At 43.9% G+C, this 23,719-nt stretch overlaps 1 protein-coding gene across 2 annotated transcripts in view; it reads right to left on the bottom strand.

The window, feature by feature from the left end:
• The window catches only part of PTK2B (protein tyrosine kinase 2 beta), a 171,001-nt gene extending 159,336 nt beyond the window's left edge, over positions 1–11,665 (bottom strand). The window contains exon 1 of one of the 2 annotated variants that reach the window (XM_004382177.2): positions 11,539–11,665. The gene's annotated coding sequence lies outside the window, so the exon portion shown is untranslated. The remainder of the gene's footprint in view (positions 1–11,538) is intronic. The other variant, XM_004382178.2, reaches the window with a different exon arrangement.
• Positions 11,666–23,719: the final 12,054 nt, after the last annotated feature.

The raw sequence follows: 23,719 nt of genomic DNA, 5'->3' as shown, positions 1-23,719 counted from the left end.
CGGGGGCAGGGAGGAGGGAGGTGTCATCTGCATAAGGGAGATCCTGAATTGCTGATGGTGGTAAGATCTGAGTGCCAGGGTATATCCCGGTTTCTCTCTGTTGTTGCTGCTGTTAGCTGCCACCAAGTCACACTCACTTATGATAACCTCATGCGCAATGGACTGTTGCGATCCAGAGGGTTTTCCTTGGATGATTTTCAGAAGTAGATCGTCAGGCCTTTCTTCCTAGCCCATCTCAGTTTGAAGCTCCACTGAAACTTGTTCAGCATCATAGCAACATATAAGCCTCCACTGACAGCAACATGACTGTGCTTGAGCTGCACCGGCCAGGAATCAAACCCAGGTCTCCCACATAGACAGCGATTCTACCACTGAACCACCACTGCCTGTGCTTGACTCCAGGAGGCTGCTATACAGAGGTTACGATAGAGAGCTCTAAACAGGCTGACATTTAGTACATATCTAGCAAAGGTAAGGCCCATGGCAAAGGGCTTATCTGTGAATAAAGAACATAGAAAAAGGAGAGGCTGAGGGATAACAGCAAATTACTTATATAACCTAAACAATTTGATACTTCCATAAATCCTGTATCTTTTAAATCTATCTAAGAACCAATTTCAATTTAGAGAAAGCAAAAGCCTCTGATGACCTGCAGACACTCCCCAGGACCCAAGCCATCCTGAATTATACAATTTATTCCAAGGTTCTTAAGGCGTGAATTATTATAATAGCCTCCTACTTGCCCTTCCCCCAATTTCAAGCTCTCTCCTCTCTGATCCACTTCACACACTGCTGCATGAATCTGATCATGGCACCTTCACCCAAGTCAACATCTTGGACAGCTCCCTACCGTCTTCAGGATAAAGTCCAACAGCATCCTATGGCCTTCAGAAAAATGTCCAAACTCCCCTTAATCTCACTTTCCTCACTTATCTTCTACTACCCTTCACCATCCTTTGCTCCACCCAAATTGAGTCATTCAGCTAGCACCCTGTGTGTTTTTATTTATACTCTTCTCTCACCACCAAAACCCAACTGCCTTGGCGTCAACTCTGACTCATGGCCACCCCATGTGTGTCAGAGTAGAACTGTGCTCCCTAGGGTCTTCAATGACTGATTTTTTGAAAGTAGATCACCAGGCTTCTGGGTGGACTTGAGCCTCCAACCTTTCATTTAGCAGCCCAGCACATTAATCGTTTGCACCACCCAGGGACTCCTCTCACCACGACCACAGCTATACCCTACATGTCCTTTCAGAACCTGAAATGCCACCTCCTGCATGAAGCTTTCCCAGATTCCCAAGTCAGAAGTAATCGCTCTTCCTCTGACCTCATAGCACCTTATCTGTGCTTCCCTTGTGACATTGATAAGTCCTCATCTTGTCTTACAGTTATTTATCTGCATGTGTTACCTCTCCAACCAGACTGTAAACTTCCGGGAAAAATAGACCATACCTGAGAATGAAAGGGGGTGAAGAAGGTAGCACATTTAAAAAATGCCCATAATGTGTTACAAACAAGAGAAATAAGGCTCAGAGGGGTTAAATAATTTAGCAACGTCAGCCAGGTAGAAAGTGGCAGAGTCAAGTCTCATACCCACACCTCTCTGTCCCCAAATTCTTCATCTTTACTGGGACAGTACACAGTGGTGGTTTAAACAGATGATGAGGCACTTTCAGATAAGTCAATTCTTTCTCTCAACAACCCTATCAGACAGGCAGTATTAGTTCCTCATTTTTAAATGAGAAAAGTGAGGCTTGAAAGAGTTGAGAGATTTACCCAAAGTCACACAGCTATTAATGGAAGGCTCTAACCCAGACCCTGGTCTTCTGACTCTGGAAACACTTACCCAGGCTGAAAATTGCCTTGAGCTAGAGGCTGCTGCTTGCATTGAGCTGGGGTCTTTGGAATTTAAGCTTGTGGTGAGCCACTTACAACTGCCTAAATCGACATTATTGTGTTTCAGTGCTCAGCGTCTGTGTAAATAACTGAGGAAATGTAACCGGATGCTGGTGAGAGCATCTGTGAAGGTGCCGCCATATCGAATCTCTTGAACCAGGCCTGGGGCAGGTGCTGGGTATGAGAAGACTGGTAAACCTGAACTAAAGTGGGAGGAGCTGGGCTCTAACTCCCTCTGGGCCTGGGAGAGGAGCAGAAACTTCTAGAAAAGAAAACGAAGTGCATGAGTTTAAGGAGACTAGAGCACAGGACAAAGTACATTAGTTTAGAAACCAGTAAAAGATGTGGTGCTCCAAGTGGCCAGGACCAGAGCAGAACCATTCTCTCACAGATGGAAAGGCAACCCCCAGGAAGAGCAAAGCCCAAACCCAGATCAGAACTTCCAGCAGCCCTGATGGGAGCCCCTGAGGGCATTAATGGGACTGCAACAGCTATGGGAATCTTAGAGAATGAGAAAGAAGACCCTCAGAGAAAGAAAGGGGATGGAAAATGGGGACTGCTGTCTTTGTGTCCTCAAAATTGTTGGGAGAATTGGTCCAATTTAAAGGAGACAAGAATTAAACTCAGTACCAAGTTCTAAACACTGAGCAAGGTCTAGATTCCTTTGAGCCCCTATCTTTAGTGAGTGATGCTGCCAGATTCTGTGTGGGTGGATTTCAGAACATAAAAAAGAAGAAAGGGAACTAGAGAGGAGGGAAATGTTAGTAAAGTGCAGCCAAGATATGAAAGGGGAGGGCTCACCCTTTCGTGATCTTGGCAGTCAACGATCGATCATAGTTCTGATCACATTGACTGGCTGTTTTCTAAAACCAGCCATCGCCATAGAGATCCCTCCAGTGCTGGAAAAGGCAAGAGCTGGGGACGGCCCAGAAAACCAGAACAGTGTCCATCTTTGCAGCCCATCCAAAGCCTACCTGGAGGGTCTCTGGAAAACAAAAACCTGCAATGCTATCAATCTGCCCAAATGCATCCAGAATACGTAGCACAGTCAGCTCTCTTAATCACACTGTCATCTTGAGTAATAATTATACCTTGGGAAATAGCAGTGACTCAAAAGGCTGTCCCCTCCTCCACCAACGCCCCCTCCTGGGGCTCAGAGCTCTGCACACTCTGTGAAGAGCCCAGGAAGGTGAAGCCACCATTTTTTCCTGCCTTTCAGCTCTCTGAACACTTTAAATGACCATTCCCATTCCAGTGCCTGATGGGTCTTAGTAGAAAGTCTCCTTGCTGGCTAAAGAGCTCATTCAGCCTGGCTGCTCATAAAATGCTGGTGGATTTGGGGTGGCGGGGGTGGGGGGTGGGCAGAAGTAAATACTGTTGTGAATGTGACACGTGTCTGTGAGAGAGCACGCAAGAGAGCCCATCTTCTGTCCCTCAGAAGATGGCTTTTTCTCTTCAAGAAAAATAAAATGGTGCTTCCCTACCAGCTCAGATTAGCCGTAAATAGAAAAATATAAAAATGAGAGCTAACATGTATTGAGTGTCTACTGTGTGCCTGTTACCAGACTGAATGTTTTATGCACAGCTGAGGCTAATGTTAAGCTGATGCGTAAGGTCATCTGGGATGTTAAATTATTGACGTAGTCCATACCAGTTAGTAAATGTCCACTACCCCAGCCCCCGAGGGCCAATCTTCTCCATCTCCCAGGCTCCCCATTACCCAGCACTAAAAGGGTGACCCCTGGCACAGCAGGGGGCCTTGCCAATCCTACTCAGGGCAATGGCTAGTGTCAGTTCTGTTTGATCAGTTCCCATGCTTGTCTGTTGTTGTTGTTAGCTGCTTTCAAATTGGTCCTGACTCATGGTGACCCTATGCACAATGGAACAAAATGCTGTCTGGTTCTGTGCCATCCCCATAATCATTTGGGGATTGGAACATTGTTATCCACAGGGTTTTCATTGGCTGATTTTTGGAAGTAGATCACCAGGCCTTTCTTCCTTGTCTGTCTTAGTCTGGAAGCTCCCCTGAAACCTGTTCAGCACCATGGAGTAGTAACACACAAGCCTACACTGACAGATGTGTGATGGCTGCACATGAGGTACACTGGCTAGGAATCAAACCCGGGTCTCCTGCATAAAAGGCAAGAATTCTACCACTGCCCCTGCCCATGCCTTGTTGTTGTTGTTAGTTGCCTTCTAATTGATTCCAACACATGGTGACCTCACATATGCAGAGTATAAGTACTCCATAAGGTTTCGATGGCTGTGACCTTTAGAAGCAGATTACCAGGCCTGTCTTCTGAGGTACCTCTGGGTGGTTTCCAATCACCAACTTTTCAGCTAGTAGTCAAGCACTTAACTGTTTGCACCATCCAGGGATTCCTTGCCCATGTCTCAGTGGCTGATAAATATTAGTTGTTTTTTTTTTATTTTTTCCCATACAAAAATTTATACATACATTTTTATGTGACTCTAATTGCTCTCCCCAGACTGTGACAGCACACTCCTCCTTTCCACCCGATTCCCCATGTCCATTCAACCAGCTTCTAACCCTCTCTGCTTTCTCATCTCACCTCCGAACAGAAGCTGTCCGTTTAGTCTCTTGTATCTACTTGAGCTAAGAGGCACACTCCTCAAGAGTATCACTTTATGTCCCACAGTCCAGACCAATCCCTGTCTGAAGAGTTGGCCTTGGAAATTGTTTTAGTTCTGGGCTGATAGAGAATCCAGGGGCCATGCTTTCCAGGGTTCCTCCAGTCTTGGTCAGACCATTAAGTCTGGTCTTCTCACTAGAATTTGAATTCTGCACCCCACCTTTCTCCTGCTCTATCTGGGACTCTCTGTTGTGTTCCCTGTCAGGGCAGTCATTGGTGGTAGCCGGGCACCGTCTAGTTCTTCTGGTTTATGTGGCCCTTTCTGTCTCTTGGGCTACTACTTTCCTTGTGTCTTTGGTGTTCTTCATTCTCCCTTACTCCAGGTGGTTGGGACCAATTTATGTATCTTAGATGGCTGCTTGCAAGCTTTTAAGACCCCAGACGCCACTCACCAAAGAAGGATGCAGAACATTTTCTTAATAAGCTTTGTTATGCCAATTGACCTAGATGTCCCCTGAAAGCATGGTCCCCAGATCCTCTACCTCTGCCACCCTGTCCCTCAAAGTGTTTGACTGTATTCGGGGAAGTTCTTAGCTTTGGTTTAGTCCAGTTGTTCTGAATTCCCCTGTAGTGTGTGCTATCCTTCCCTTCACCTAAGATAATTCTTATCTACTATCTAGTTAGAAAATAAGGCTCACCCTCCCTCCCCACCCTCGTAACCATCAAAGAATGTTTTCTTCTGTGTTTAAACCTTTTCTTGAGTTCTTATAATAGTGGTCTTATACAACATTTGTCCTTCTGTGACTGATTCACTCAGCATTAAACATTAGTATTTTGATTCTCACTCCTGCGTATAATCTTACTCTACCCTCACAAAAAGCCCTGAGATCATCTCCATCTTACATATGGGGATGCTAAGGCTAAATTACTTGCCTAAGTTCAAGTAGAAGGAGGCTTGGTGATGCAGTGGTTAAGCTCTTGCCTGCTAAGCAAAAGGTAGGCAGTTCGAACCCATCAGCCACCCTATGGGAGAAAGATGTAGCAGTCGACTTCTGTAAAGATTACAGCCTTGGAAATCCTATGGAACAGTTCCATTCTGTCCTATAGGGTCGCTATGAGTTGGAATCAACTTGCCAGCAATGGGTTTGGCTTTTTGATTTTTAAGGTCACATAGTGAGTTGGGATTGGAATCCAGGCAGTTTGATTCCAAGCATGGGCCCTTAACCATCCTACTGCTTGGGTGGAATGACCACAGAAGGTTTGGCGAGACTGTCACCCCTATCACTGCTCTTACTCCTTTACCCTAGAAATGACCCAGAGATGAGAGAGACTCTTGATAAGTCGGCCAGCAAAAATTTCTCTTATCACTCCTTCAGCCCCAAGCAAGTTGGTGTTTGCATATCTCCACTCCAATCATTCCCATGTGACTACCTCAGAACCCCATTCATCTGGGAGTTTAGGGCCACATGGTCTGAAGACACATAACTCTTGGGTAGGAGAAAAGGCTACGGACTGGGGGACCTATCACAAGGGTCCATTTCAACATATATTCTCTTCCCTCCCCTATCCTCATCATCATTTTTATTTGTCTTAGCAGTATTCAGGACATGGAGCTACTGTCATCACCATGGAGAGCAAAGTGCTAACAGGCTTAGGCTTCTCCCATGGTCCTTTGAACAATGGGAAATGGACTTAGGTTGCAGTAGAAAGGTTTTGCCTGACCAGGCAGAAGTCTATGTCTGTGACGGATGTGTGATGCCAGGAAAATTGCCCGCAAGAGCTCATCCCTGAAGATCTTCAGTAAGTTAAACACTGCTGAATCTAGGATAAATCAGGTCCATTCTGCATAGAGTTATGGGGATGAACAATGTCCTCTAAAAGACCTGGTTTGTCCCCACACTCTGTATCTGCATTAATAGCACTAAATGTGGAGTGATATTTTCTGAAGATGGTAATAAGTATCCTCCAAGCTCCTGCCGGGTTCAACAGTCAAATTTAGGGAATGCTAGATTAAATCCAATTGATCACCACTGGTTGCTGACTCTGACTCACGGTGACCCCATGTGTGTCACAGTAGAACTGTGCTCCATAGGGTTTACAGTGGCGGCTTTTTCAGAAATAGATTTCCAGGTCTTTCTTCCAAGATGCCTCTGGGTGGACTTGAACTTCCAGCATTTGGAGGTTAGCAACCAAGCCCGTAAACCATTTGCACCACTCAGGGACTCCAAACCCAGTGATACGTATGTCTTTACTGCAGGACTTACTAGAACTCTGACCATGCAAATATGCATTATAAATTTCCAAGAGCAGGTTCATTTAAATACTTTCTCAATGGAACACCTACAAGTATCTCACAGCATAGAGTTCCTCTGAACACCATTTGGGAAATGCAGCTCTAAAGGGCTGGGGACAAATTGCTTACCATGGGGCAGGGGGAAGGAGAGATTTAGCCACTGGAAAGAGGAGCTATTTTTAAACCCAGCAGTTCCCACATCAAGAGAAACACACTTTCCATTTCCTCTTTCTCTTAATAAACCCTTAACCTCCTCCATGTTCCCTTTTAGGAGGTTCTTACAAATATTCCCATTAACATCAAAATATTGTCAACAAGGCACCCTTACTTCATCTACCCCCAAGCACTATTTTTCTAATGATGTATGATTATAAAACTAGAAATAATGGCAGCCAAATTTTATGATGCATTTGTTTGTGTCAGGCACTGTGCTAGGTGTTTTACATGGGTTCTCTCTTTTAATTCGTTCATATTTACCTTCAGTTAATGCTACTTGAAGGAGCCCTGGTGGTGTAGTGGTTAAGCTCTCAGCTGCTAACGGAAAGATTGTCAGTTTGAACCCACCAGCTGCTCCGCAGAAGATATGGCAGTCTGCTTCCATAAAGATTACAGCCTTGGAAACCCTATGGGGTAGTTCTACTCTGTCATATAGTGTCCCTATGAATCGGAATTGACTTGATGGCAACAGGTTTTAATTCTACTTTGAGCCACCCCCTCTCCCCTGACCCACCATCCTCCAAGAAGGGATTGAAATATCTCCTCCAGTTGATGCAGGTTATACGGGAAGGGAATGGCAAAGCTGAAAAAATTCAGTTTTTCCTTCCCCAATCAGGGTCTAACTCACTCTTTCACTAGAAGTATATTTCCCCCTGGACCTCCAAGTGCTCAATAAATATAAACTGAAATAAATGAGCCTCAAGCACTTTGTAGGTGGTATTTTGGTCTCTGAAGGTGTTGCAAAAATTAATATCTACCATTTTTTTTTGGCACTTACTAGGCAATTTCCACCACTTGTCTGTCAGTGATCGTACTGCAGTGGCTTGCGTGTTGCTGTGATGCTTGAAGCTATGCCACTGGTATTTCAAATATCAGCATAGTCACTCATGGTGAACAGGTTTCAGGGGAGCTGCCAGACTAAGACAGACTGGGAACAAGGACCTGGAGATCTACTTCTGAAAAAATTGGCCAGTGAAAGCATTATGGATAGCAGTGGAACACTGTCTGATATAGTGCCGGAAGATGAGCCTCTCAGGTTGGAAGGCACTCAAAATGTGACGGAGGAAGAGCTGCCTCCTCACAGTAGAGTTGACTTTAATGACATGGATGGAGTAAAGCTTTTGAGACCTTCATGTGCTGATATGGCACGACTCAAAATGAAGAAACAGGTGCAAACATTCATAAATAATTGGAATGTGGAAAGTACAAAGTATGAATCAAGGAAAATTGAAGCATTTACTGATGAAGATCAAAGACTATAGTCTTCAGTATGGATTACACCTTAATATAAAGAAAACAAAAATCCTCACAACTGGACCAATAAGCAGTATCATGATAAATGGAGAAAATGTTGAAGTTGTCAAGGATTTCATTTTACTTGGATCCACCATCAGCATCCATGGAAGCAGCAGTCAAGAAATCAAATCACGTATTGAATTGGGCAAATCTGCTGCAAAAGACCTCTTTAAAGTGTCAAAAAGCATAGATGTCACCTTGAGGACTAAGGTATGCCTGACTCAAACCAAAGTATTTTCAATCGCTTCATATGAATGCAAAAGTTGGACAATGAATAAGGAAGACCAAAGAAGAACTGATGTATTTGAATTATGGTGTTGGCAAAGAATACTGAATATACTATGGACTGCCAGAAGAATGAAAAAATCTGTTTTGGAAGAAGTACAGCAGAATGCCCCTTAGAAGCGAGGATGACGAGACTTCATCTCATGTACTTTGGACATGCTATCAGGAGGGACCAGTCCCTGGAGAAGGATATTATGCTTGTTAAAGTAGAGGGTCAGTAAAAAAGAGGAAGACCCTCAATGAGATGGATTGACACAGTGGCTGCAACAATGGGCTCAAACACAGATTTTGAGGATGGCACAGAACTGGGCAGTATTTTATCCTGTTGTACATAGGGTCACTACAAGTTGGAACCGACTGGACGGCACCTAACAACAAGAGGTAATTTACATATATTACCACTAATCCTCCCAACAACCTGGAAAAACAGATATTCATGTCCCCATTTCAAAATGCGGATTCTGAGGCTCAGAGAAGCTAGGTGATTTCTATGATGCCTCACAACTGGCATGTGACCAAGTTGGGATTTTAATCCAGGTACGTTGGGATCTGAAGCTCAATTTCTTTTTGCTATGCCAGTTTTTTTCATCTATGTAGATGAATAAGCTGGCCAAGGAATTGATTTCGTTTTTCAAAATAACATGGCTAATCAGTGAACCGGTACCAGCTGCCATTGAGTCAACTCCAACTCATGGTGACCCCATGTGTGTCAGGGTAGAACTATGCTCCATAGGGTTTTCAATGGCTGATTTTTCAGAAGTAGATTGCCAAGCCTTTCTTCTGAGGCACCTCTGAATGGGTTCAAACTGCCAACCTTTTGGTTAGCAGCCCAGCACATTAACTGTTTGCACCACCAAGAGAATCAAAATGGAATCCAGAAGGATTGGTTACAAGGTAAGTATGTCCTGAGACTGTTCTCCTGGCACCAAGCACTTCCTATCCTGCACTTCCCAGCCAACAGCACCTTCTGCTTTCTCCTAGTGTAGGGTTGACAGATAAAATAAAGGTTACCTAGTTAAATTTGAATTTCAGATAAACAGCGAATAATTTCTTAGTATAAGCATGCCCCAAATATTGCATAGAACATACTTATACTAAAAAAATTATACATTGCTTATAAGAAATTCAAATTTAACTCCGTGTCCTGTATTTTTATTTGGAAAACCTGGCAACCCTCTCCTGGAGTTGGAGGCATGCTGGGAAAATCTCATGCCCGGCTCCAGGTCCCAAGTGTTGCTCCAATAGGAGTTGCCATGGCAGCCTGAGCAGCCCTTCCAAGGCCCTCTGGAGCTGTCTCGACTTACCTCTCCAGCTTCATCTTGCTCCTGCACTCTCTATGCTCTGAACATGCTGAGCTACTTTTGGTTTCCTGAAGGTATTATGCTGTTTCTAGCCTCCAGTCTTTGCACTTGCTGTTCTCCATGCACAGAACACCACTCTTCCCCCTTGTCTGGTTCCTTTCTATTGATCTTTGGCATCTCAACTGAGAATCACTTCTGCCAGGAAGCCTTCTGCGATACCCCGACTGTCTCCTCCTACAACCCCCTAGGAGGTGGTTAGTTAGCACCCTGCACCTCCCCGTTGCAGCACACACCACTCACTGCACTGTACTTATCTCCATGACCATGAGCTCTGGAGAGCAGAGGCTCTGCCACACACACTGTTGTCACCCACACCTAGCACCAATGCCTGGCTCCTGATGGTAGATCAATACACGTGTTTATTGAATGAAGACTGCCTAACCAAAGCTGGGTCTCTTTAATGTGACTACTTCCTCCCTCCTTTCTAAACAGATATCTTTAGTCCACCTTTCATATCCACCTCCACCTCTCCCTCTACCCCAGAAGGAGTTGTGAAAGGTAGCAAGTAAGGTCAGCAACAGCATTTCTTGGCCTGGACTTTCAGGTGAGGAGAGAAGAGCTAAGGCATGGAGGGACCTCCTCACGCCCCTTACGCTGATGGTGCCACAGTTGGCTCAGGTCTAGCTACAGGTCAGCTTAAAGCTCTTCCTTCTCTTGCGTCTGAATGCTCCTGGCTAATGCTAACCCTGTGGACAACCTCTGGTCTTTTCCTCCCACTACCCCCTTAAATGAGCCTGTTTGGATTTAGTTCCAGGTTTGGGAGTGGGGGTGGAGAGATGCCAGTGCCATACGGCTGAGGGTTAGGGCAGGTGGTAGGGCTTGGTGGGCTCAGAACATCACCCATGAGTTCCATGTTCACCCACCCAAGGCTTTGCCCACACACATCCTAACACCTAACACGGGGAAGAGGCAGCACAGAACTTAACCCTTTGGCAGCATCGAGGAAGTAATTTCAAAAAGAACCAGTGTTGCAAGTGTTAACTTTAGTCCTCACAACACATACACACACACACACACACACACATACACACACACCTGTTATGTCCCTATCTTCCTTGCAGAGCTTGATTCAGAAGATGCCCTCTCAGGGGCAAGAAACGGATGCTTGGGGGTGGGGGTGGGGGTGGGGTAATAGGACTACGACCCATATGAGGTGCTGAAGGGCATGGGGAGAAGGGAGAGAGAGGGAAAGCAGGACATGGGGAGAGGTTCTAAGGCAGGAGCTGAAGCTGGATTCTGAAAACCCTGTTTGTTGCTCTCATATCTAACCTTTAGAGGCAAGCAGGCTTTCTCTGTCTTCACATCGTCGTTCCCCCGCCCTCATGTACTTCACGAGGTAAAACGGGGGAAACTCCCTTTAGTCTCTAATTAACTCCAAAAAATAGCACCCCTCTCCCCCTGTGGGGGGCTAACAACCTCCAAGCACGCACAGTATCCGCAGCTCAGACTTTCTGAATCCACTGCTCCTTTTCCAGGAACTCCCAGACCTGTCCAGGTAGCCAAAATCCCGGAACCACCACCCAGCCCCTTCCACCTAGTCAAGCCTCCAACTTCTTAGCCAGGCGCCCAGCCCCGGACTGCGGGAGGGGACTCACACCGAGGGAAGCGCAGACTCCGACGTCAACTGCTTCTCAGGCTCCGCGAGGTGGGCGCAGGTGAGTCTGGGCCGAGGCAGGTGCGGGGGCGCGGGGCTCCGGGGCTGCTAGGGGCCAGCAGGCTCGGGCTGCCCTGTCGCCGCTGAGTGTAAGAGCTGACAGGTTAGTGTTTTCCACCTTTCCTTCTTCTAGTTGTTAACCACACCCCTGCTGCTCTTCTACCCACTTCCTTAAAGGGTGGGGTGTGTTGTGTGTTGGTGCGTGAGTGCTGGCTCCAGCCTCTTACCATAAACTCTGAAATAGACGCTGCCACCAGTTTCCTGAGCTGCCGGCGCTGACCTGAGGCGGAATCTCTGCCATCCCGGAGGCCCCAAAAGAGGTCCTTTGAGGTAATGCGCCCACTGTGAGCAGAGACCCCAATTCCTCCCACTCCACTTGTAGACATTGGGAGGCCACGCTTTTCCCATTGGTTTTTTCTCTCTAGCAGGCAGGTATGTTTCAGAGTGGGAGACAATTTACCTACCACACATACTTTCAGCACCCATGTTCTAGGCTCTCCACTTCCTAGAGGGGCCCCAGTCCCTTTGAGGGGACATGGGAGATCAGATGAATATCACCAGGGGTTTTGGCAGAACTGGTCCATGTCTCTGAGCATCAAGGACCAGGTCCCTAAGCAGTGGTAGGGGCAGGACCAGAGGGCGGAACAAGTACAATCAGAAAAACCGAGCAGCCTCTTCCTGTCTCCACGTCAGTCCACTTTGCTCCCCAAATAAAGAGGCTGGTCCAACTCTTTGTCCAGGCCAGAAAGGCAGTGAGATTTGGGGCAGGAACTCAAGGGCAGTTAGCACCCTTTTTTTTCTCTTCCTAGAGAGATTCAGGAGTCCCTGGGTGGCTCAAATGGTTAAACACTCTACTAACTGAAAGGTTGGCAGTTGGAATCACCCAGAGGCGCCTCAAAAGAAAGCCCTGGTGATCTGCTTCCAAAAGGTCACAGCCTTGAAGTCCTAAACTCTCCTGAGTAGGAGGTGGACTTGACTTAACAGAAGGTCTAAAAGCTGGAGTGTACTCAGTGTCGCCTACCATCCTCAAAGTTCCTCTCCAGAGCCCCTGCCTCAAACTTCTTTATTCTCTCTTGCAAAGAGTTGGGATCTGACTCCCAGAGCTGGGCCATTGCACAACTCTAGAGGATGCTGTTCACATAGTTCCAGAGAATGGCAGCCCCTGGAGCTGTGCAGTGTGCGTACTGTTCAGCCACATGTGATGGTCCTGAATACACGACAGCTCTGCTGACACTCCCTCACTCCCACCCCTGACTCAGGGGACTAGCTATCCCAGAAGAACAGTAGGAAAAGCCAGCATTTAATGAGCATGTCTGAGTGTCCACAACTGTGCTAAGGAAGCATATTTCATTTTAAGCATATTACCATATTTCATGTAATTATCCCCAGTTTCTGAAAAGAAATTGGAGACATAGTAAGATTAATTAACAGGTCCAAGGCACAAAGCTAGAAAGTCAATGTTTCTGAAAATGTGATCCTGCTGCTCTTTAAAATGTAGACACTACGTCAAGTCTACTGAAAATCAGAATCTCTGAGCCCACCCTTCAAAACATGGCAACTCATAACCCATCTGATGGGGGTTCACAGCCATAACTTTGGGAGCTTGCATTCATCCTATTCACCGATTTACCGTGTTCCCATCACTCATGTAGAGACTTGCAGGTGATGCTGGCAGCTGCACCACGGTTACAGAAGATGGCTGGGTGGGCGAGGGAAAACTGCACATAGTAGGCGGTGCTTGAAGGAGACCTTGGCTAGGGCTTGGGGAGGCAAGGCAAGTCAGACAGAGGTAAACCAGAATTAGGAAGGATGATGTGGGGGGATGTAGGTGGGTATGGAGTCCCTAAGGAGCTCTGGTAGTGCAGTGGTTAAGTACCTGGCTGCTAACTGAAAGGTCAGTGGTTCGAACCCACCAGCTGCTCTGCGAGAGAAAGATGTGGCAGTCTGCTTACGTAAAGAGTACTCTGTCCTATAAGGGTCACTATGAGTCGGAATCAACTCAACGGCAATCGGTTTGGTTTTATGGAGTCCTTGGGTGGTGCAAACAGTCACGCGCTGGACTGCTAGCAGAAAGGTTGGCGTTCCGAACCCACAGAGAGGCACCTTGGAAGATAGGCCTGGTGATCTGCTTCTGAAAGATCACAGCCTCGAAAACTCTATGGAGCAGTTCTATTCTGCACACGTGGGGTCTCCATGAGTTGGAATTGACTCCATGGCAACTAACAACAATAACCTGATCATACTGGGAGGAAAGTGTCAGAGGGGTTCAGGCAATTGTTGTTGTTGTTAGTTGCCATTCAGTTGACTCTGACTTATGGCAACCTTATGTACAGCAGAACAAAACTGCTTGGGCCCGCACCATCTTCATGATTATTGGTATGTTTGAGTCCATTGCTGGGACTATTGTGTCAATCCATCTTATTAAGTGTTTCCCTCATTTTCACTGATCCTACTTTACCAAACATGATTTTACCAGTGATTGTCCCTTCTGATGACGTGTCCAAAGTATGGAAGATGAAGTCTCGCCATCCTCACTTCTAAGGAGCATTCTGGTTGTATTTCTTATAAGACCGGTTTGTTCCTTCTTCTGGCAGTCCATGGTGTATTCAATATTCTTTGCCAACACAACAGTTTGAATGCATCAATTCTTCTGTCTTCCTTTTCCATCGTCCAGCTTTCACATGCGTACGAGGTGACTGAAAAGACCATGGCTTGGGTCAGGCACAGCTTAGTCATCAAAGTGATATCTTTGCTCTTTTAGAAAATTTTTAAGAGGTCTTTTGTGGCAGATTTACTGAATGCAATATAATTTTTTGTTTCTTGACTGTGGCTTCCATGGATGTTGACTGTTGATTCAAGTAGAATGAAATCATTGACAACTTCACTTTTTTCTCTATTTCAGGCAATAAGTAGCCACTATGTATTCTTGCACATGGTAATGAGGTACGAAGTTTGAGTGATGTGAAGTTAAATTCCTGAGTGAATTGTTGAGGGTCTGTACTAGGATGGTGGCAGTGGGAACTAAAATGGCAAAGAGAATTCAGACTAGTTTAAGAACAGGGAGTTTGTGTATGCTGCCTCTGTGTGGCCAAATAAATGAACTACAACCTCACCAGGCCCTAATTCAGAGGAAGATGAGTTTTTAGATATTTAAAATTTTCATATGTTGTTGGATTCTTCAGCGATTTTTTAAAGCTCCAAAACCTAACTCTTAGAATAATAGGTTTTACTTGTGGAAGAGAACTCACAGGATCATAGCATTCATTTATAAAGGAGACCTTGAGAAACTATCTGGTGTGGCCAACTCTGCCTTCATATCTCCTCATTTTCTGTCCAGGGTAGCCCATGAAGGGCTCAGGTGAGCGGATCATGCATTTCTACCTGCTACCTGCCTCTTGAAAAGCCTTTCACAAATGCCTTCAAGAGCCTTATACTTCTATACAAATTCTCTGGGTCATTGTGGTTTGTGATAGTGACCTACCCACTAGAGAAGCAAAATATTTCCCTTCTCTATACTTCTGTCGGTCTCATGCTGAGAAAGTGCCATTGTAGAAGGCCCCGGTTGGGGGTGGGGTGGGGGAGGAATGTGTGGCTGGGTCAACTGAAGGAGAAAACTATAAGGAAAAAATACTTTGAGCAAATGTCCCCTTTGGCTGCTTGACTCTTCCATTTAGATGTTCCACCCTCACCCCAGATTCATGTTGACAACCATGTATCATATTGCTCCCAAAACAGACCCCTTTCCAGTTTTCCCCATGAGTGTCAACAACATTATCCCAGGCCCCTAGTGCAAAAAGTCACCGTTGACTCTCCCTTCTCCCTCATTACCCCATAGTCATTCAATCTCTAAGTCCTGGGAATCCTCCCAGGAACATTTCCTGTTCATTCTTTTCTATCTAGTTCTATTGCACCCTCCTTCCTCCGTTCATGTTCTGTCTTGTCTTATGCCTAAATTTTTGTGAGGTTACCAAACCTGCCCCTAGGGGCAGTGGTGGTTCAGTGGTAGAATTCTTGCCTTCCATGCGGGAGACCCAGGTTTGATTCCAGGCCAATGCATCTCATGTGCAGCCACCACCTGCCTGTCAGTAGAGGCTTCCGTGGTGCTGCAATACTGAACAGGTGTCAGCAGAGTTTCCAGACTAAGATGGACTAGGAAAAAAGGCCTGGTGATCTACTTCTGAAAATCAGCCAATGAAAACTCTATATGGATCACAGAAGTTATGCGTGCACCCTGAGGATCATGCCCTTAACGGGAACGGACATGCCCTCCATTAGTCCCTTTTCCACTCTCACTTGATGGAAACTGGAGCAGCCATCCTGGTCTATGCTATAGAAAACACATGTTGAGAAGAGCAGAGCAACATAAGAGATGAAGCTCAGGTCCCTAATGCCATCAAGCCACCATGCTAGCTGTGGACATAGTCTGGACTCAGTGGAGAGAAAGAAACATTTTAAGTTGTCTAAGTCACTGTATTTTGAGTCTCTTTGTTACTGCAGCCTAAACTGCACTCTAACTAATAACTCATCGTTTAGCCTATTTTCTCTTAGATACAAATTAAGGAAAAACTTCAGCTTCCTCATCTATAAATGGGAATAATTTACCTCACAGGGTTGTTGGAAGGATAAGAAATGACACATGTAAATTTCCTTGCATAACACTATGGCTCAAAGCAGACAATAAATGGGACAGATTATGCCCAGTTGTAACTATTAAAAAATGGGTTCCTGGACATAATCCAAAGGGAATCCATTGAGAAGGAGAAGTTGATTTGAGTACCCAAAAGGGTGATGCGATGAAGAGTGTTTGTTATTTTCCATTAAAGAACCACAGGCAGAGCCCCAAGGCCACAGAGGCAGTGTGGTTTCCACAGCCCTGGGCACTCCTGGAGCTGTGCAAGGGGGCTACAGAGCTGTGTGGGGCAGGCTACTCCTGTAGAGAGTGACTGCTTGGAGGTGGAGCCTGCCCCTGTGGTCCTGCCCACTCCTGAGTCAGCTCCTTAACTTCTGGGACTTTGGCCTTCTTGGCTCTAAACACCTATCTCACCTGTGAGCGAGCTCATCTGCTCCCCTGCAGCTTATGGGTAAACTCATAAACAACAGAGTGACGGCATGAACCTAGTCTTGCCATTGTCGACTTTTAAAATTCTAACAAACTTGTTCATCTCATCCTAACTCGCAGTAGGCTAGAATCACCAACACAAGTGGAAGCAGGTTGCTAACAGGCAGATTCCTTATTAGTAACAAGAACACCCTTTAGATAGGAAACAAAAAATGCAAACATAAAAATCAAACCTGTTGCCATTGAGTCAGTTCGGACACATGGTGACCCCATGTGTTACAGAGCAGTACTGCCTCATAGGGTTTTCTTGGCTGTGAACTTTATGGAAGTTATCTTCTGCCCGCCCCGCTGTGTGGGTTCAAACCGTCAACTTTTAGTGCAAACAGGTTTCTGCCACCCAAGAACCCTCAAAATGCAGGTATCTGTGGCCATTTACTGAAGGAACAGAGACCAACAGTCCTGTACAGACTTCATTAACTCCTGAGGACATCACTTTATTACCCAGCACAGCACGGTAATAATCATTGTCTATTTTGATAAATCATGAAGAAAAGTTTAAATTATATTTTACATTCTTTATCTTAGAGAGAAAAAAGCACATAATATATTTCAGGCAAATTTCTTTTCAAAATGTTTAAATAAGATAATTGAGTGCTTCAAGATAAATTTCAGTAACATGGAAAATCAGCTTCAATGAGGGCCTGACGAAGATAGTTTTACGCCCCAGGCAGAGGGTGTCCGTGTCTCCTTTTAATAATAGCACCAGAAAAAAAGTCTACTTATATGTTTACTTTATTTCAATACAAATTGACAAAGGAGAAAAATAATGTAATAAAAATATACTTAGTAATCGTTATGATTGAATTGTGTTCCCCAAAAATATGTGGTGTAAATCCTAACCGCTATCCCTGTGGTTACTGGAGCCCTGGTGGCGCAGTGGTTAAGAGCTCCGCTGCTAACCAAAAGGTCAGCAGTCGAATCCACCAGCTGCTCCCTGGAAACCCTATGGGGGCAGTTCTACTCTGTCCTATAGGGTCGCTATAAGTCAGAATCAAGTGGGTCAGCAAAGAGTATCCCCGTGGCTGGGAATGAGTTTCCTTTGTTATGTTAATGAGGCAGTGTTAGTGTACAGTGTGTCTTAAGTCAATCTTTTTTGAAATATAAAAGCAGATTAAGCAGTGGCAAAGACGGGGGAAGGTAGACGCCAAGCCACATGAAGACTGCCCAGAACAGAAAGAAGCCCAAAAAAGACAAAGACTTTCCCTCAGAGCCCACAGAGGGAGAAAGCCTTCCCCTAGAACCAGCATGCTGAATTCGGACTTCTAGCTTCTTAACTGTGAGAAAATAAATTCTTATTTGTTAAAGCCACTCATTTGTGGTATTTCTGTTACAGCAGCACTAGATAACTAAGTTAGTAACAAAATAAGAAATAAACATCACACACAGACTACATCAAATATAAAAAATCACATTTTCTTTAGTAATCACATCATCATTATTATTACAACAACTAATATGGAACAAAAATAAACATATATGGGCAGTCGGCCCCTGATTATAACTGTGCATACAAAAAAAGAGAGACAATTATTCTTGTTAAAAACATAATAACCAAAAAAAAATACAAAAATGTGTAATTGTATAAGTAACTACATATCTAGAAACTCATATAAAAGACACTGTTTTCTGGAAAAAAAAATTTTCTTCCTTTTAATTCTGCAAAAATGTGAATTGTTTCCTTAAGATCTATTTTTTGGACTACACTGTTTTCAATTGCTAAGATTACAAGAGATTTCAAGCGATCCTTTGTCATATTAGATCTCAGATAAGTGTTAGTAACTTTAGTTTATTAAAACTTTTGCAACTAGCAACTGCTACTGGTAGCATAAGTAAAATTTTTAGAGTGATGCATAAATTTGGTACCACATTTTATAGATTATTTGCTTTTATATATTTCAAAATTTCTAGAGGAGTACTTACATTTTCAGAAACCAACTACTTAGGGGTTTGATTTCATCACATACTCTGTCATTAGTGTTTGTCTTAAATAATTACGGTAAAACCTGTGAAAGTCAGAACCTGTATAAGGTGAAAACCTGTCAGAGAAGGAAAACTCAAATATTTTTCACTAAAATAAGAGGTAGAAAAGCGGTAAGACTGCACCTTGTCAAAGCAGAAGACTTGCAAGACTGGAAAAACAAGGCAGTTCCAGCTCTCACATGTTTCACTGTAATTCTAAACTTGTACAGGACTTACTAAATTCATTTGTGTCTGGTAATTCTCTTAAATTAAATAAAAATTCCCATGTTTGTTGAGAGTTATGCTTTTGATCAAATCATTGTTTAATCGATAGCATTACATCCAAAATTTTATTAAAGACATTGATTTCAAAATTTCTTCCTAGTTTGCAGTTAGGACTAATACAGACCCTGGAGCACTCCGACTTGACAGGTCATTTAACTCTTCTGAGAACTTCCATCGCCTGATTGGCGCAGTGATCCGGTGACGCACCCGCTTCTGTCCAAGTTGCTTTTAGAGGCCTTCACAGGGCTCCCACTAGTGAGGGACGCCTCCTAAATTGTCTGGAGTCATTCGAGCATAGTGGTGAACTTTCCTTGTGAGATTAAAACAGTAATTGTTGTTGTTGTTAGGTGATGTCGAGTCGGTTCCGACTCATAGTGACCCTATGTACAACAGAACAAAATAGTGCCCGGTCCTGCGCCATCCTCACAATCTTTTTATGCTTCAGCCCGTTGTTGCAGCCACTGTGTCAATTCATCTCCTTGAAATCTTCCTCTTTTTTCTGCTGATCCTCTACTTTACTAAGCATGATGTCCTTCTCTAGGGGCTGGTCCCTCCTGATAACACGTCCAAAGTACATGAGACAAAGTCTCGCCATGCTTGCTTCTAAGGAGCACTCTGGCTTTACATCTTCAAAGACAGATACGTTCGTTCTTCTGGCAGTCCATGGTATACTCAGTATTCTTCGCCAGCACCATAATTCAAAGGCATCAATTCTTCTTTAGTCTTCCTTATTCATTGTCCAGCTTTCGCACGCATGCAATTAGTTTCCTAAATATGAGAGTATTTTCTACAGTAGGGTTTCAAGCACTTTACTTATGCCACTGTGTCACAGTGCATAGTTTGGGAACATCTATATAAACTTATGTTAACTATTCGATATTTAGTTTGTTTTGATAATATTTTAGTCAAATAAATTTTTGACACGTATCAAATTGGACACCCCACTAAGCCTAGCATCCCGGGTGGCCACTCATATAGCCCGCCCCTTAATCTGGTGCTGGTTGGTTTAGATTTAATTTTGTCTAGTTACCAAGTGGCCTGTCTGTTTCAGCATATTTTACCACTCTAGCTCCTTCACAATGAATATCAGCAGTGTGTAACCTGCCACTGTGGACAATCCAATCAAAAGGTCAAAGCCCAAATGTCTACAGGAACCAGATAGGTAAGGTGAGGGAAGCTGGCTGGGTGCGGACTGTGGCAAACAGGAGAACAAGTGCAGCTGCTATTCAGCCCAAGCTCTTTGCCATGTAGGAAAGTAGGCTTAGTGTAGCCATATCTTTCATTTTTTTAAAGCAAAGGCAGAAATCTGAATATTTATGAATATTATCCCAATTTGTAAATGTTGGCCACTGTATCAGACCTGGAGTTCGTTAGCCAACGGCAACCTCTACCATAATAAATAGCAAAGCCCAAAATGTATCTCAGTGACCTTACCTCCACCAAGTGACTCAGGTAAATCCTAACGGGTCCAAGTCAATCATGGTGGTCTTATTCTCCTCGGCAGCCATCAGTTTAGAGGTGGGCATGTGACCCAGTTCTGGCCAATAAGGTGTGAGAGGAAGTCAACTGGAGGGTTTTAGGAAAGGATTCTTAGCTCTGAAAATGAGACATACAAGGTATAGATGGCCCTATTCTGTTTCTGGATATTGGTTCCTATCAGGATATGATGCTTGGAGCTTCTGCAGTCATTTCCTAACCAAAAGGAAGCCACAGGCAGAGCAGAAAGATGGAAGGAAAGCGGGGTCTGGATGTTGTTGAGCCATGCACATAACCAACCCTGGAGCCACCTTGCCTCCAGATTTCCTGTTGTCAGATAATTCACCCACTTATTTAAATCATTTTGAGTTGTAATGTCTGTATTTTCAGCCTAAAAGATCATAAATGATACAGGGGGGCAGAGGGATAGATTAAATTAAAGATGTCTGCAGCCAAATCTGACCAGGGGCAGGCAGTTTGCTCCCTAGGTGTTTCCTTAGTCACTTGTATTAAATTAAGTAGTATTTTTTTTTATTGGATGTTCTTCCTGCATTATTTGGGCTAACTAAAAACTCCCACCTTTCCTCTTGTTTCCACGGTTTAGGCCTTAGACAAGACCCAAGCCGCTACTGTGTCCTACACCAAGCATCAGACTACAGTGATTTTCTCAAAGACTTCTTTGGTAACGCTGATGAATGAGCTCAATTATGTCTACAGCTCTGGTGGCTTATTTCTGAAGATGGTTCTTGCTCCTGCCAGCTCTGTAACTGTAGTATTCAGCAACCATTCTCTTTACCCTTGGTAATGTTCTTTGATTGGAAATCTGCTTTGTCTGATATGAATATAGCCAAACCAGCTTTCTTTTGATTAGTGTTAGCATGGTCTCTTTTTCCATCCATTTACTTTTAACTTATTTGTGTCTTTATATTTAAAACAAACAAACAAACAAACAAACAAACTAGTTGCCATTGAGTCAATTCCTACTCATAGCAATCCTATGTGTGTCAGAGAAGAATTGTGTTCTATAGGGTTTTCAGTGGCTGATTTTTCAGCAGTAGATCACCAGGTCTTTCTTCTGAGGTGCCTCTGGGTGGTCTCAAACCGCCAACCTTTCAGTTAGCAGTTGAACATGTTAACTGTTTGCACCACCCAGGGATGCCTTATATTTAAAGTGGGTTTCTTTTAGGCAGCATATAGTCATTTTTATTTATTTGTTATTTTTTCCTTAATCTAATGATCTCTCCCTTTTATTTGCAGTAGCCTCTTTCTAATTCACTGCTTTTAAAAGGAAAAAAAAAAAAAAAAGGCATTTCTTCTTTTTTCTCTGCATGTAGGAATCACTTTTCCTAACACATTAAAAAAGTTATCATACTTTATATAAATTTACGTGATGATGGCAGGGGGTTTGGAAATCTAGCAGTGACTGACAGGAATGTTTGAGGGACGTTAGAGGCAATGAGAACTGTTAGTGGGCTTTTGCAGTACAGGCAGTCCCAGACTTACAAACATTTATGTAGTTACGAACCAAACCTGTAAAGCCTATTATATTAAAACTTTGAAGTACATACAATGTTTTGTAATAACAAACAGACGCTACTTTGCGATGTGCATCAAAACATTATTATTATTACTGTATTATGTTAAAGATATTTGGTGTATCTGGAAGTGTTTCTTTAATGTTTTTTATCCATAGAAAGGTACACTATAGACTGTATACTAAGACAAACATTTGACTAACTGACATTAGGTACAAACTATACCTAACTTTTCTGATTTATGTACAAATTATACTTAAAAACCAACTTCGGAACGGAACTCATTCGTAATCCAGGGACTGCCTGTAGTTTAACTAGTATACAGAGGCCCTGAACTCCAGAGTCCTCTGAAGAAAATCCTTCTCACTGAAAGAGGAACTGACGCTGGTAACAGATTGGTTATAGTCACCAAGATCTCTCTCTTCCCTAGTCTCTAGCTAAGTCTTAGTCTCCCTTTTTACGGAAATTATGCAAAAGATTTTAAAACAATTTCACAGTGTCTAACTGGAAACGACTTGAAGCAATTAGTTCCATTTCTGCTTTATAGCTGAGGAAGTAGAAGTCAGAAAAGTTAATAATTTGCCCCAGGACATGACCTGGGTTAGTGGTGGAGCTTGGGGAATGGAACCAAGTCCTTTTCTGATTTCCAGAAAGACCAAGGAAGCTTATTGGTTTAATGTTAACTTTTGCGTTCTACTCAAAACACATTAATTTCTATTCTTCACCCTTGTTTTTGTTTGTGGCCCCACTCAGAGAGAGTATGACAAAAATAAAACAAACAAGGAAAATCATATAAGAACAGAATGAAACACACAGACAGCAAGACAGATCGATTCAGAAAGCAACAGGGACACACCGATAAGAGAACACACTGAAAGAAAATGAGGCTAGAAGAGACAAAACTCCCAGGGTGGCACCTGTAGTGTAAGGTTATTAGCCCCATCTTGTGGCCTTTTTAGATATTGTCACTAGGGTTAATTTCTGAACCAAACAACAGCCCTAACTGGAGACCTGGACTAGACCTGGAACAAAGGTATTCAAACTTTAATGTGCCTCAGAATCATCTGGAGAACGAGGATGAATGCAGATTCCTAGGCTCCTCCCACCAAAGAGGTAAATTAATCTGAAGTGAGCCCAGGAATCTATGCTTTTAGCGAGCTCCTCAGGAGCCACACGTAAGAAACACTGCAGAAGGCAATAAAAATTAGTGATATTCATCCCCTTGACACTGTGGGGAAAGGACTATTTTGAAGAAACGTCTGGAAGGAAATTCTTAAGAACTCTAAAGGGTCTTGATTTTACTCTACTTGCAAGCTAACAAGTTAGCCTGCCACAGTTCCATGGATGCTGGTAGAAGACATGAGACTCCTGGGTCAGCTACAAAAGATAGTTTATTACTCACAGCAATAGCAGTCGTCAGAGTATCATCATTTGGGCCAGTTTCCGGAGCCCCGATTTCAAAGCTATCCGATGAGGGCCAGGTGAATTTAACACATGCACAGAGGAACCATGAGCTTAGAGAACCCAAGTCCTTTATAATGGGGGCTAAGCCTGCCTGGCCTTTGCCTGGACTATTTCTGTTCACTACAGAAACATCCTTGGAAAAGGCAATCAGTGCTTCTGCTCACAAAACATACGAGAGACCCGTGGAGAATGGACTGGCAGTGCGTTAGGGGAAAGGAGTCCTCCCTCCGAAGGCTGTAAAGTGAAAAAACTAAGGAACTGGGAATTGGAGGGATTCCAGCCCG

This window comes from Trichechus manatus, unplaced genomic scaffold, assembly GCF_000243295.1.
Source record: "Trichechus manatus latirostris isolate Lorelei unplaced genomic scaffold, TriManLat1.0 scaffold00091, whole genome shotgun sequence".
NCBI classification, from domain to species: Eukaryota; Metazoa; Chordata; class Mammalia; order Sirenia; family Trichechidae; genus Trichechus; species Trichechus manatus.
Note: the sequence above shows the minus strand (reverse complement) of the source record. Positions and strands in the feature narration are given on the sequence as shown.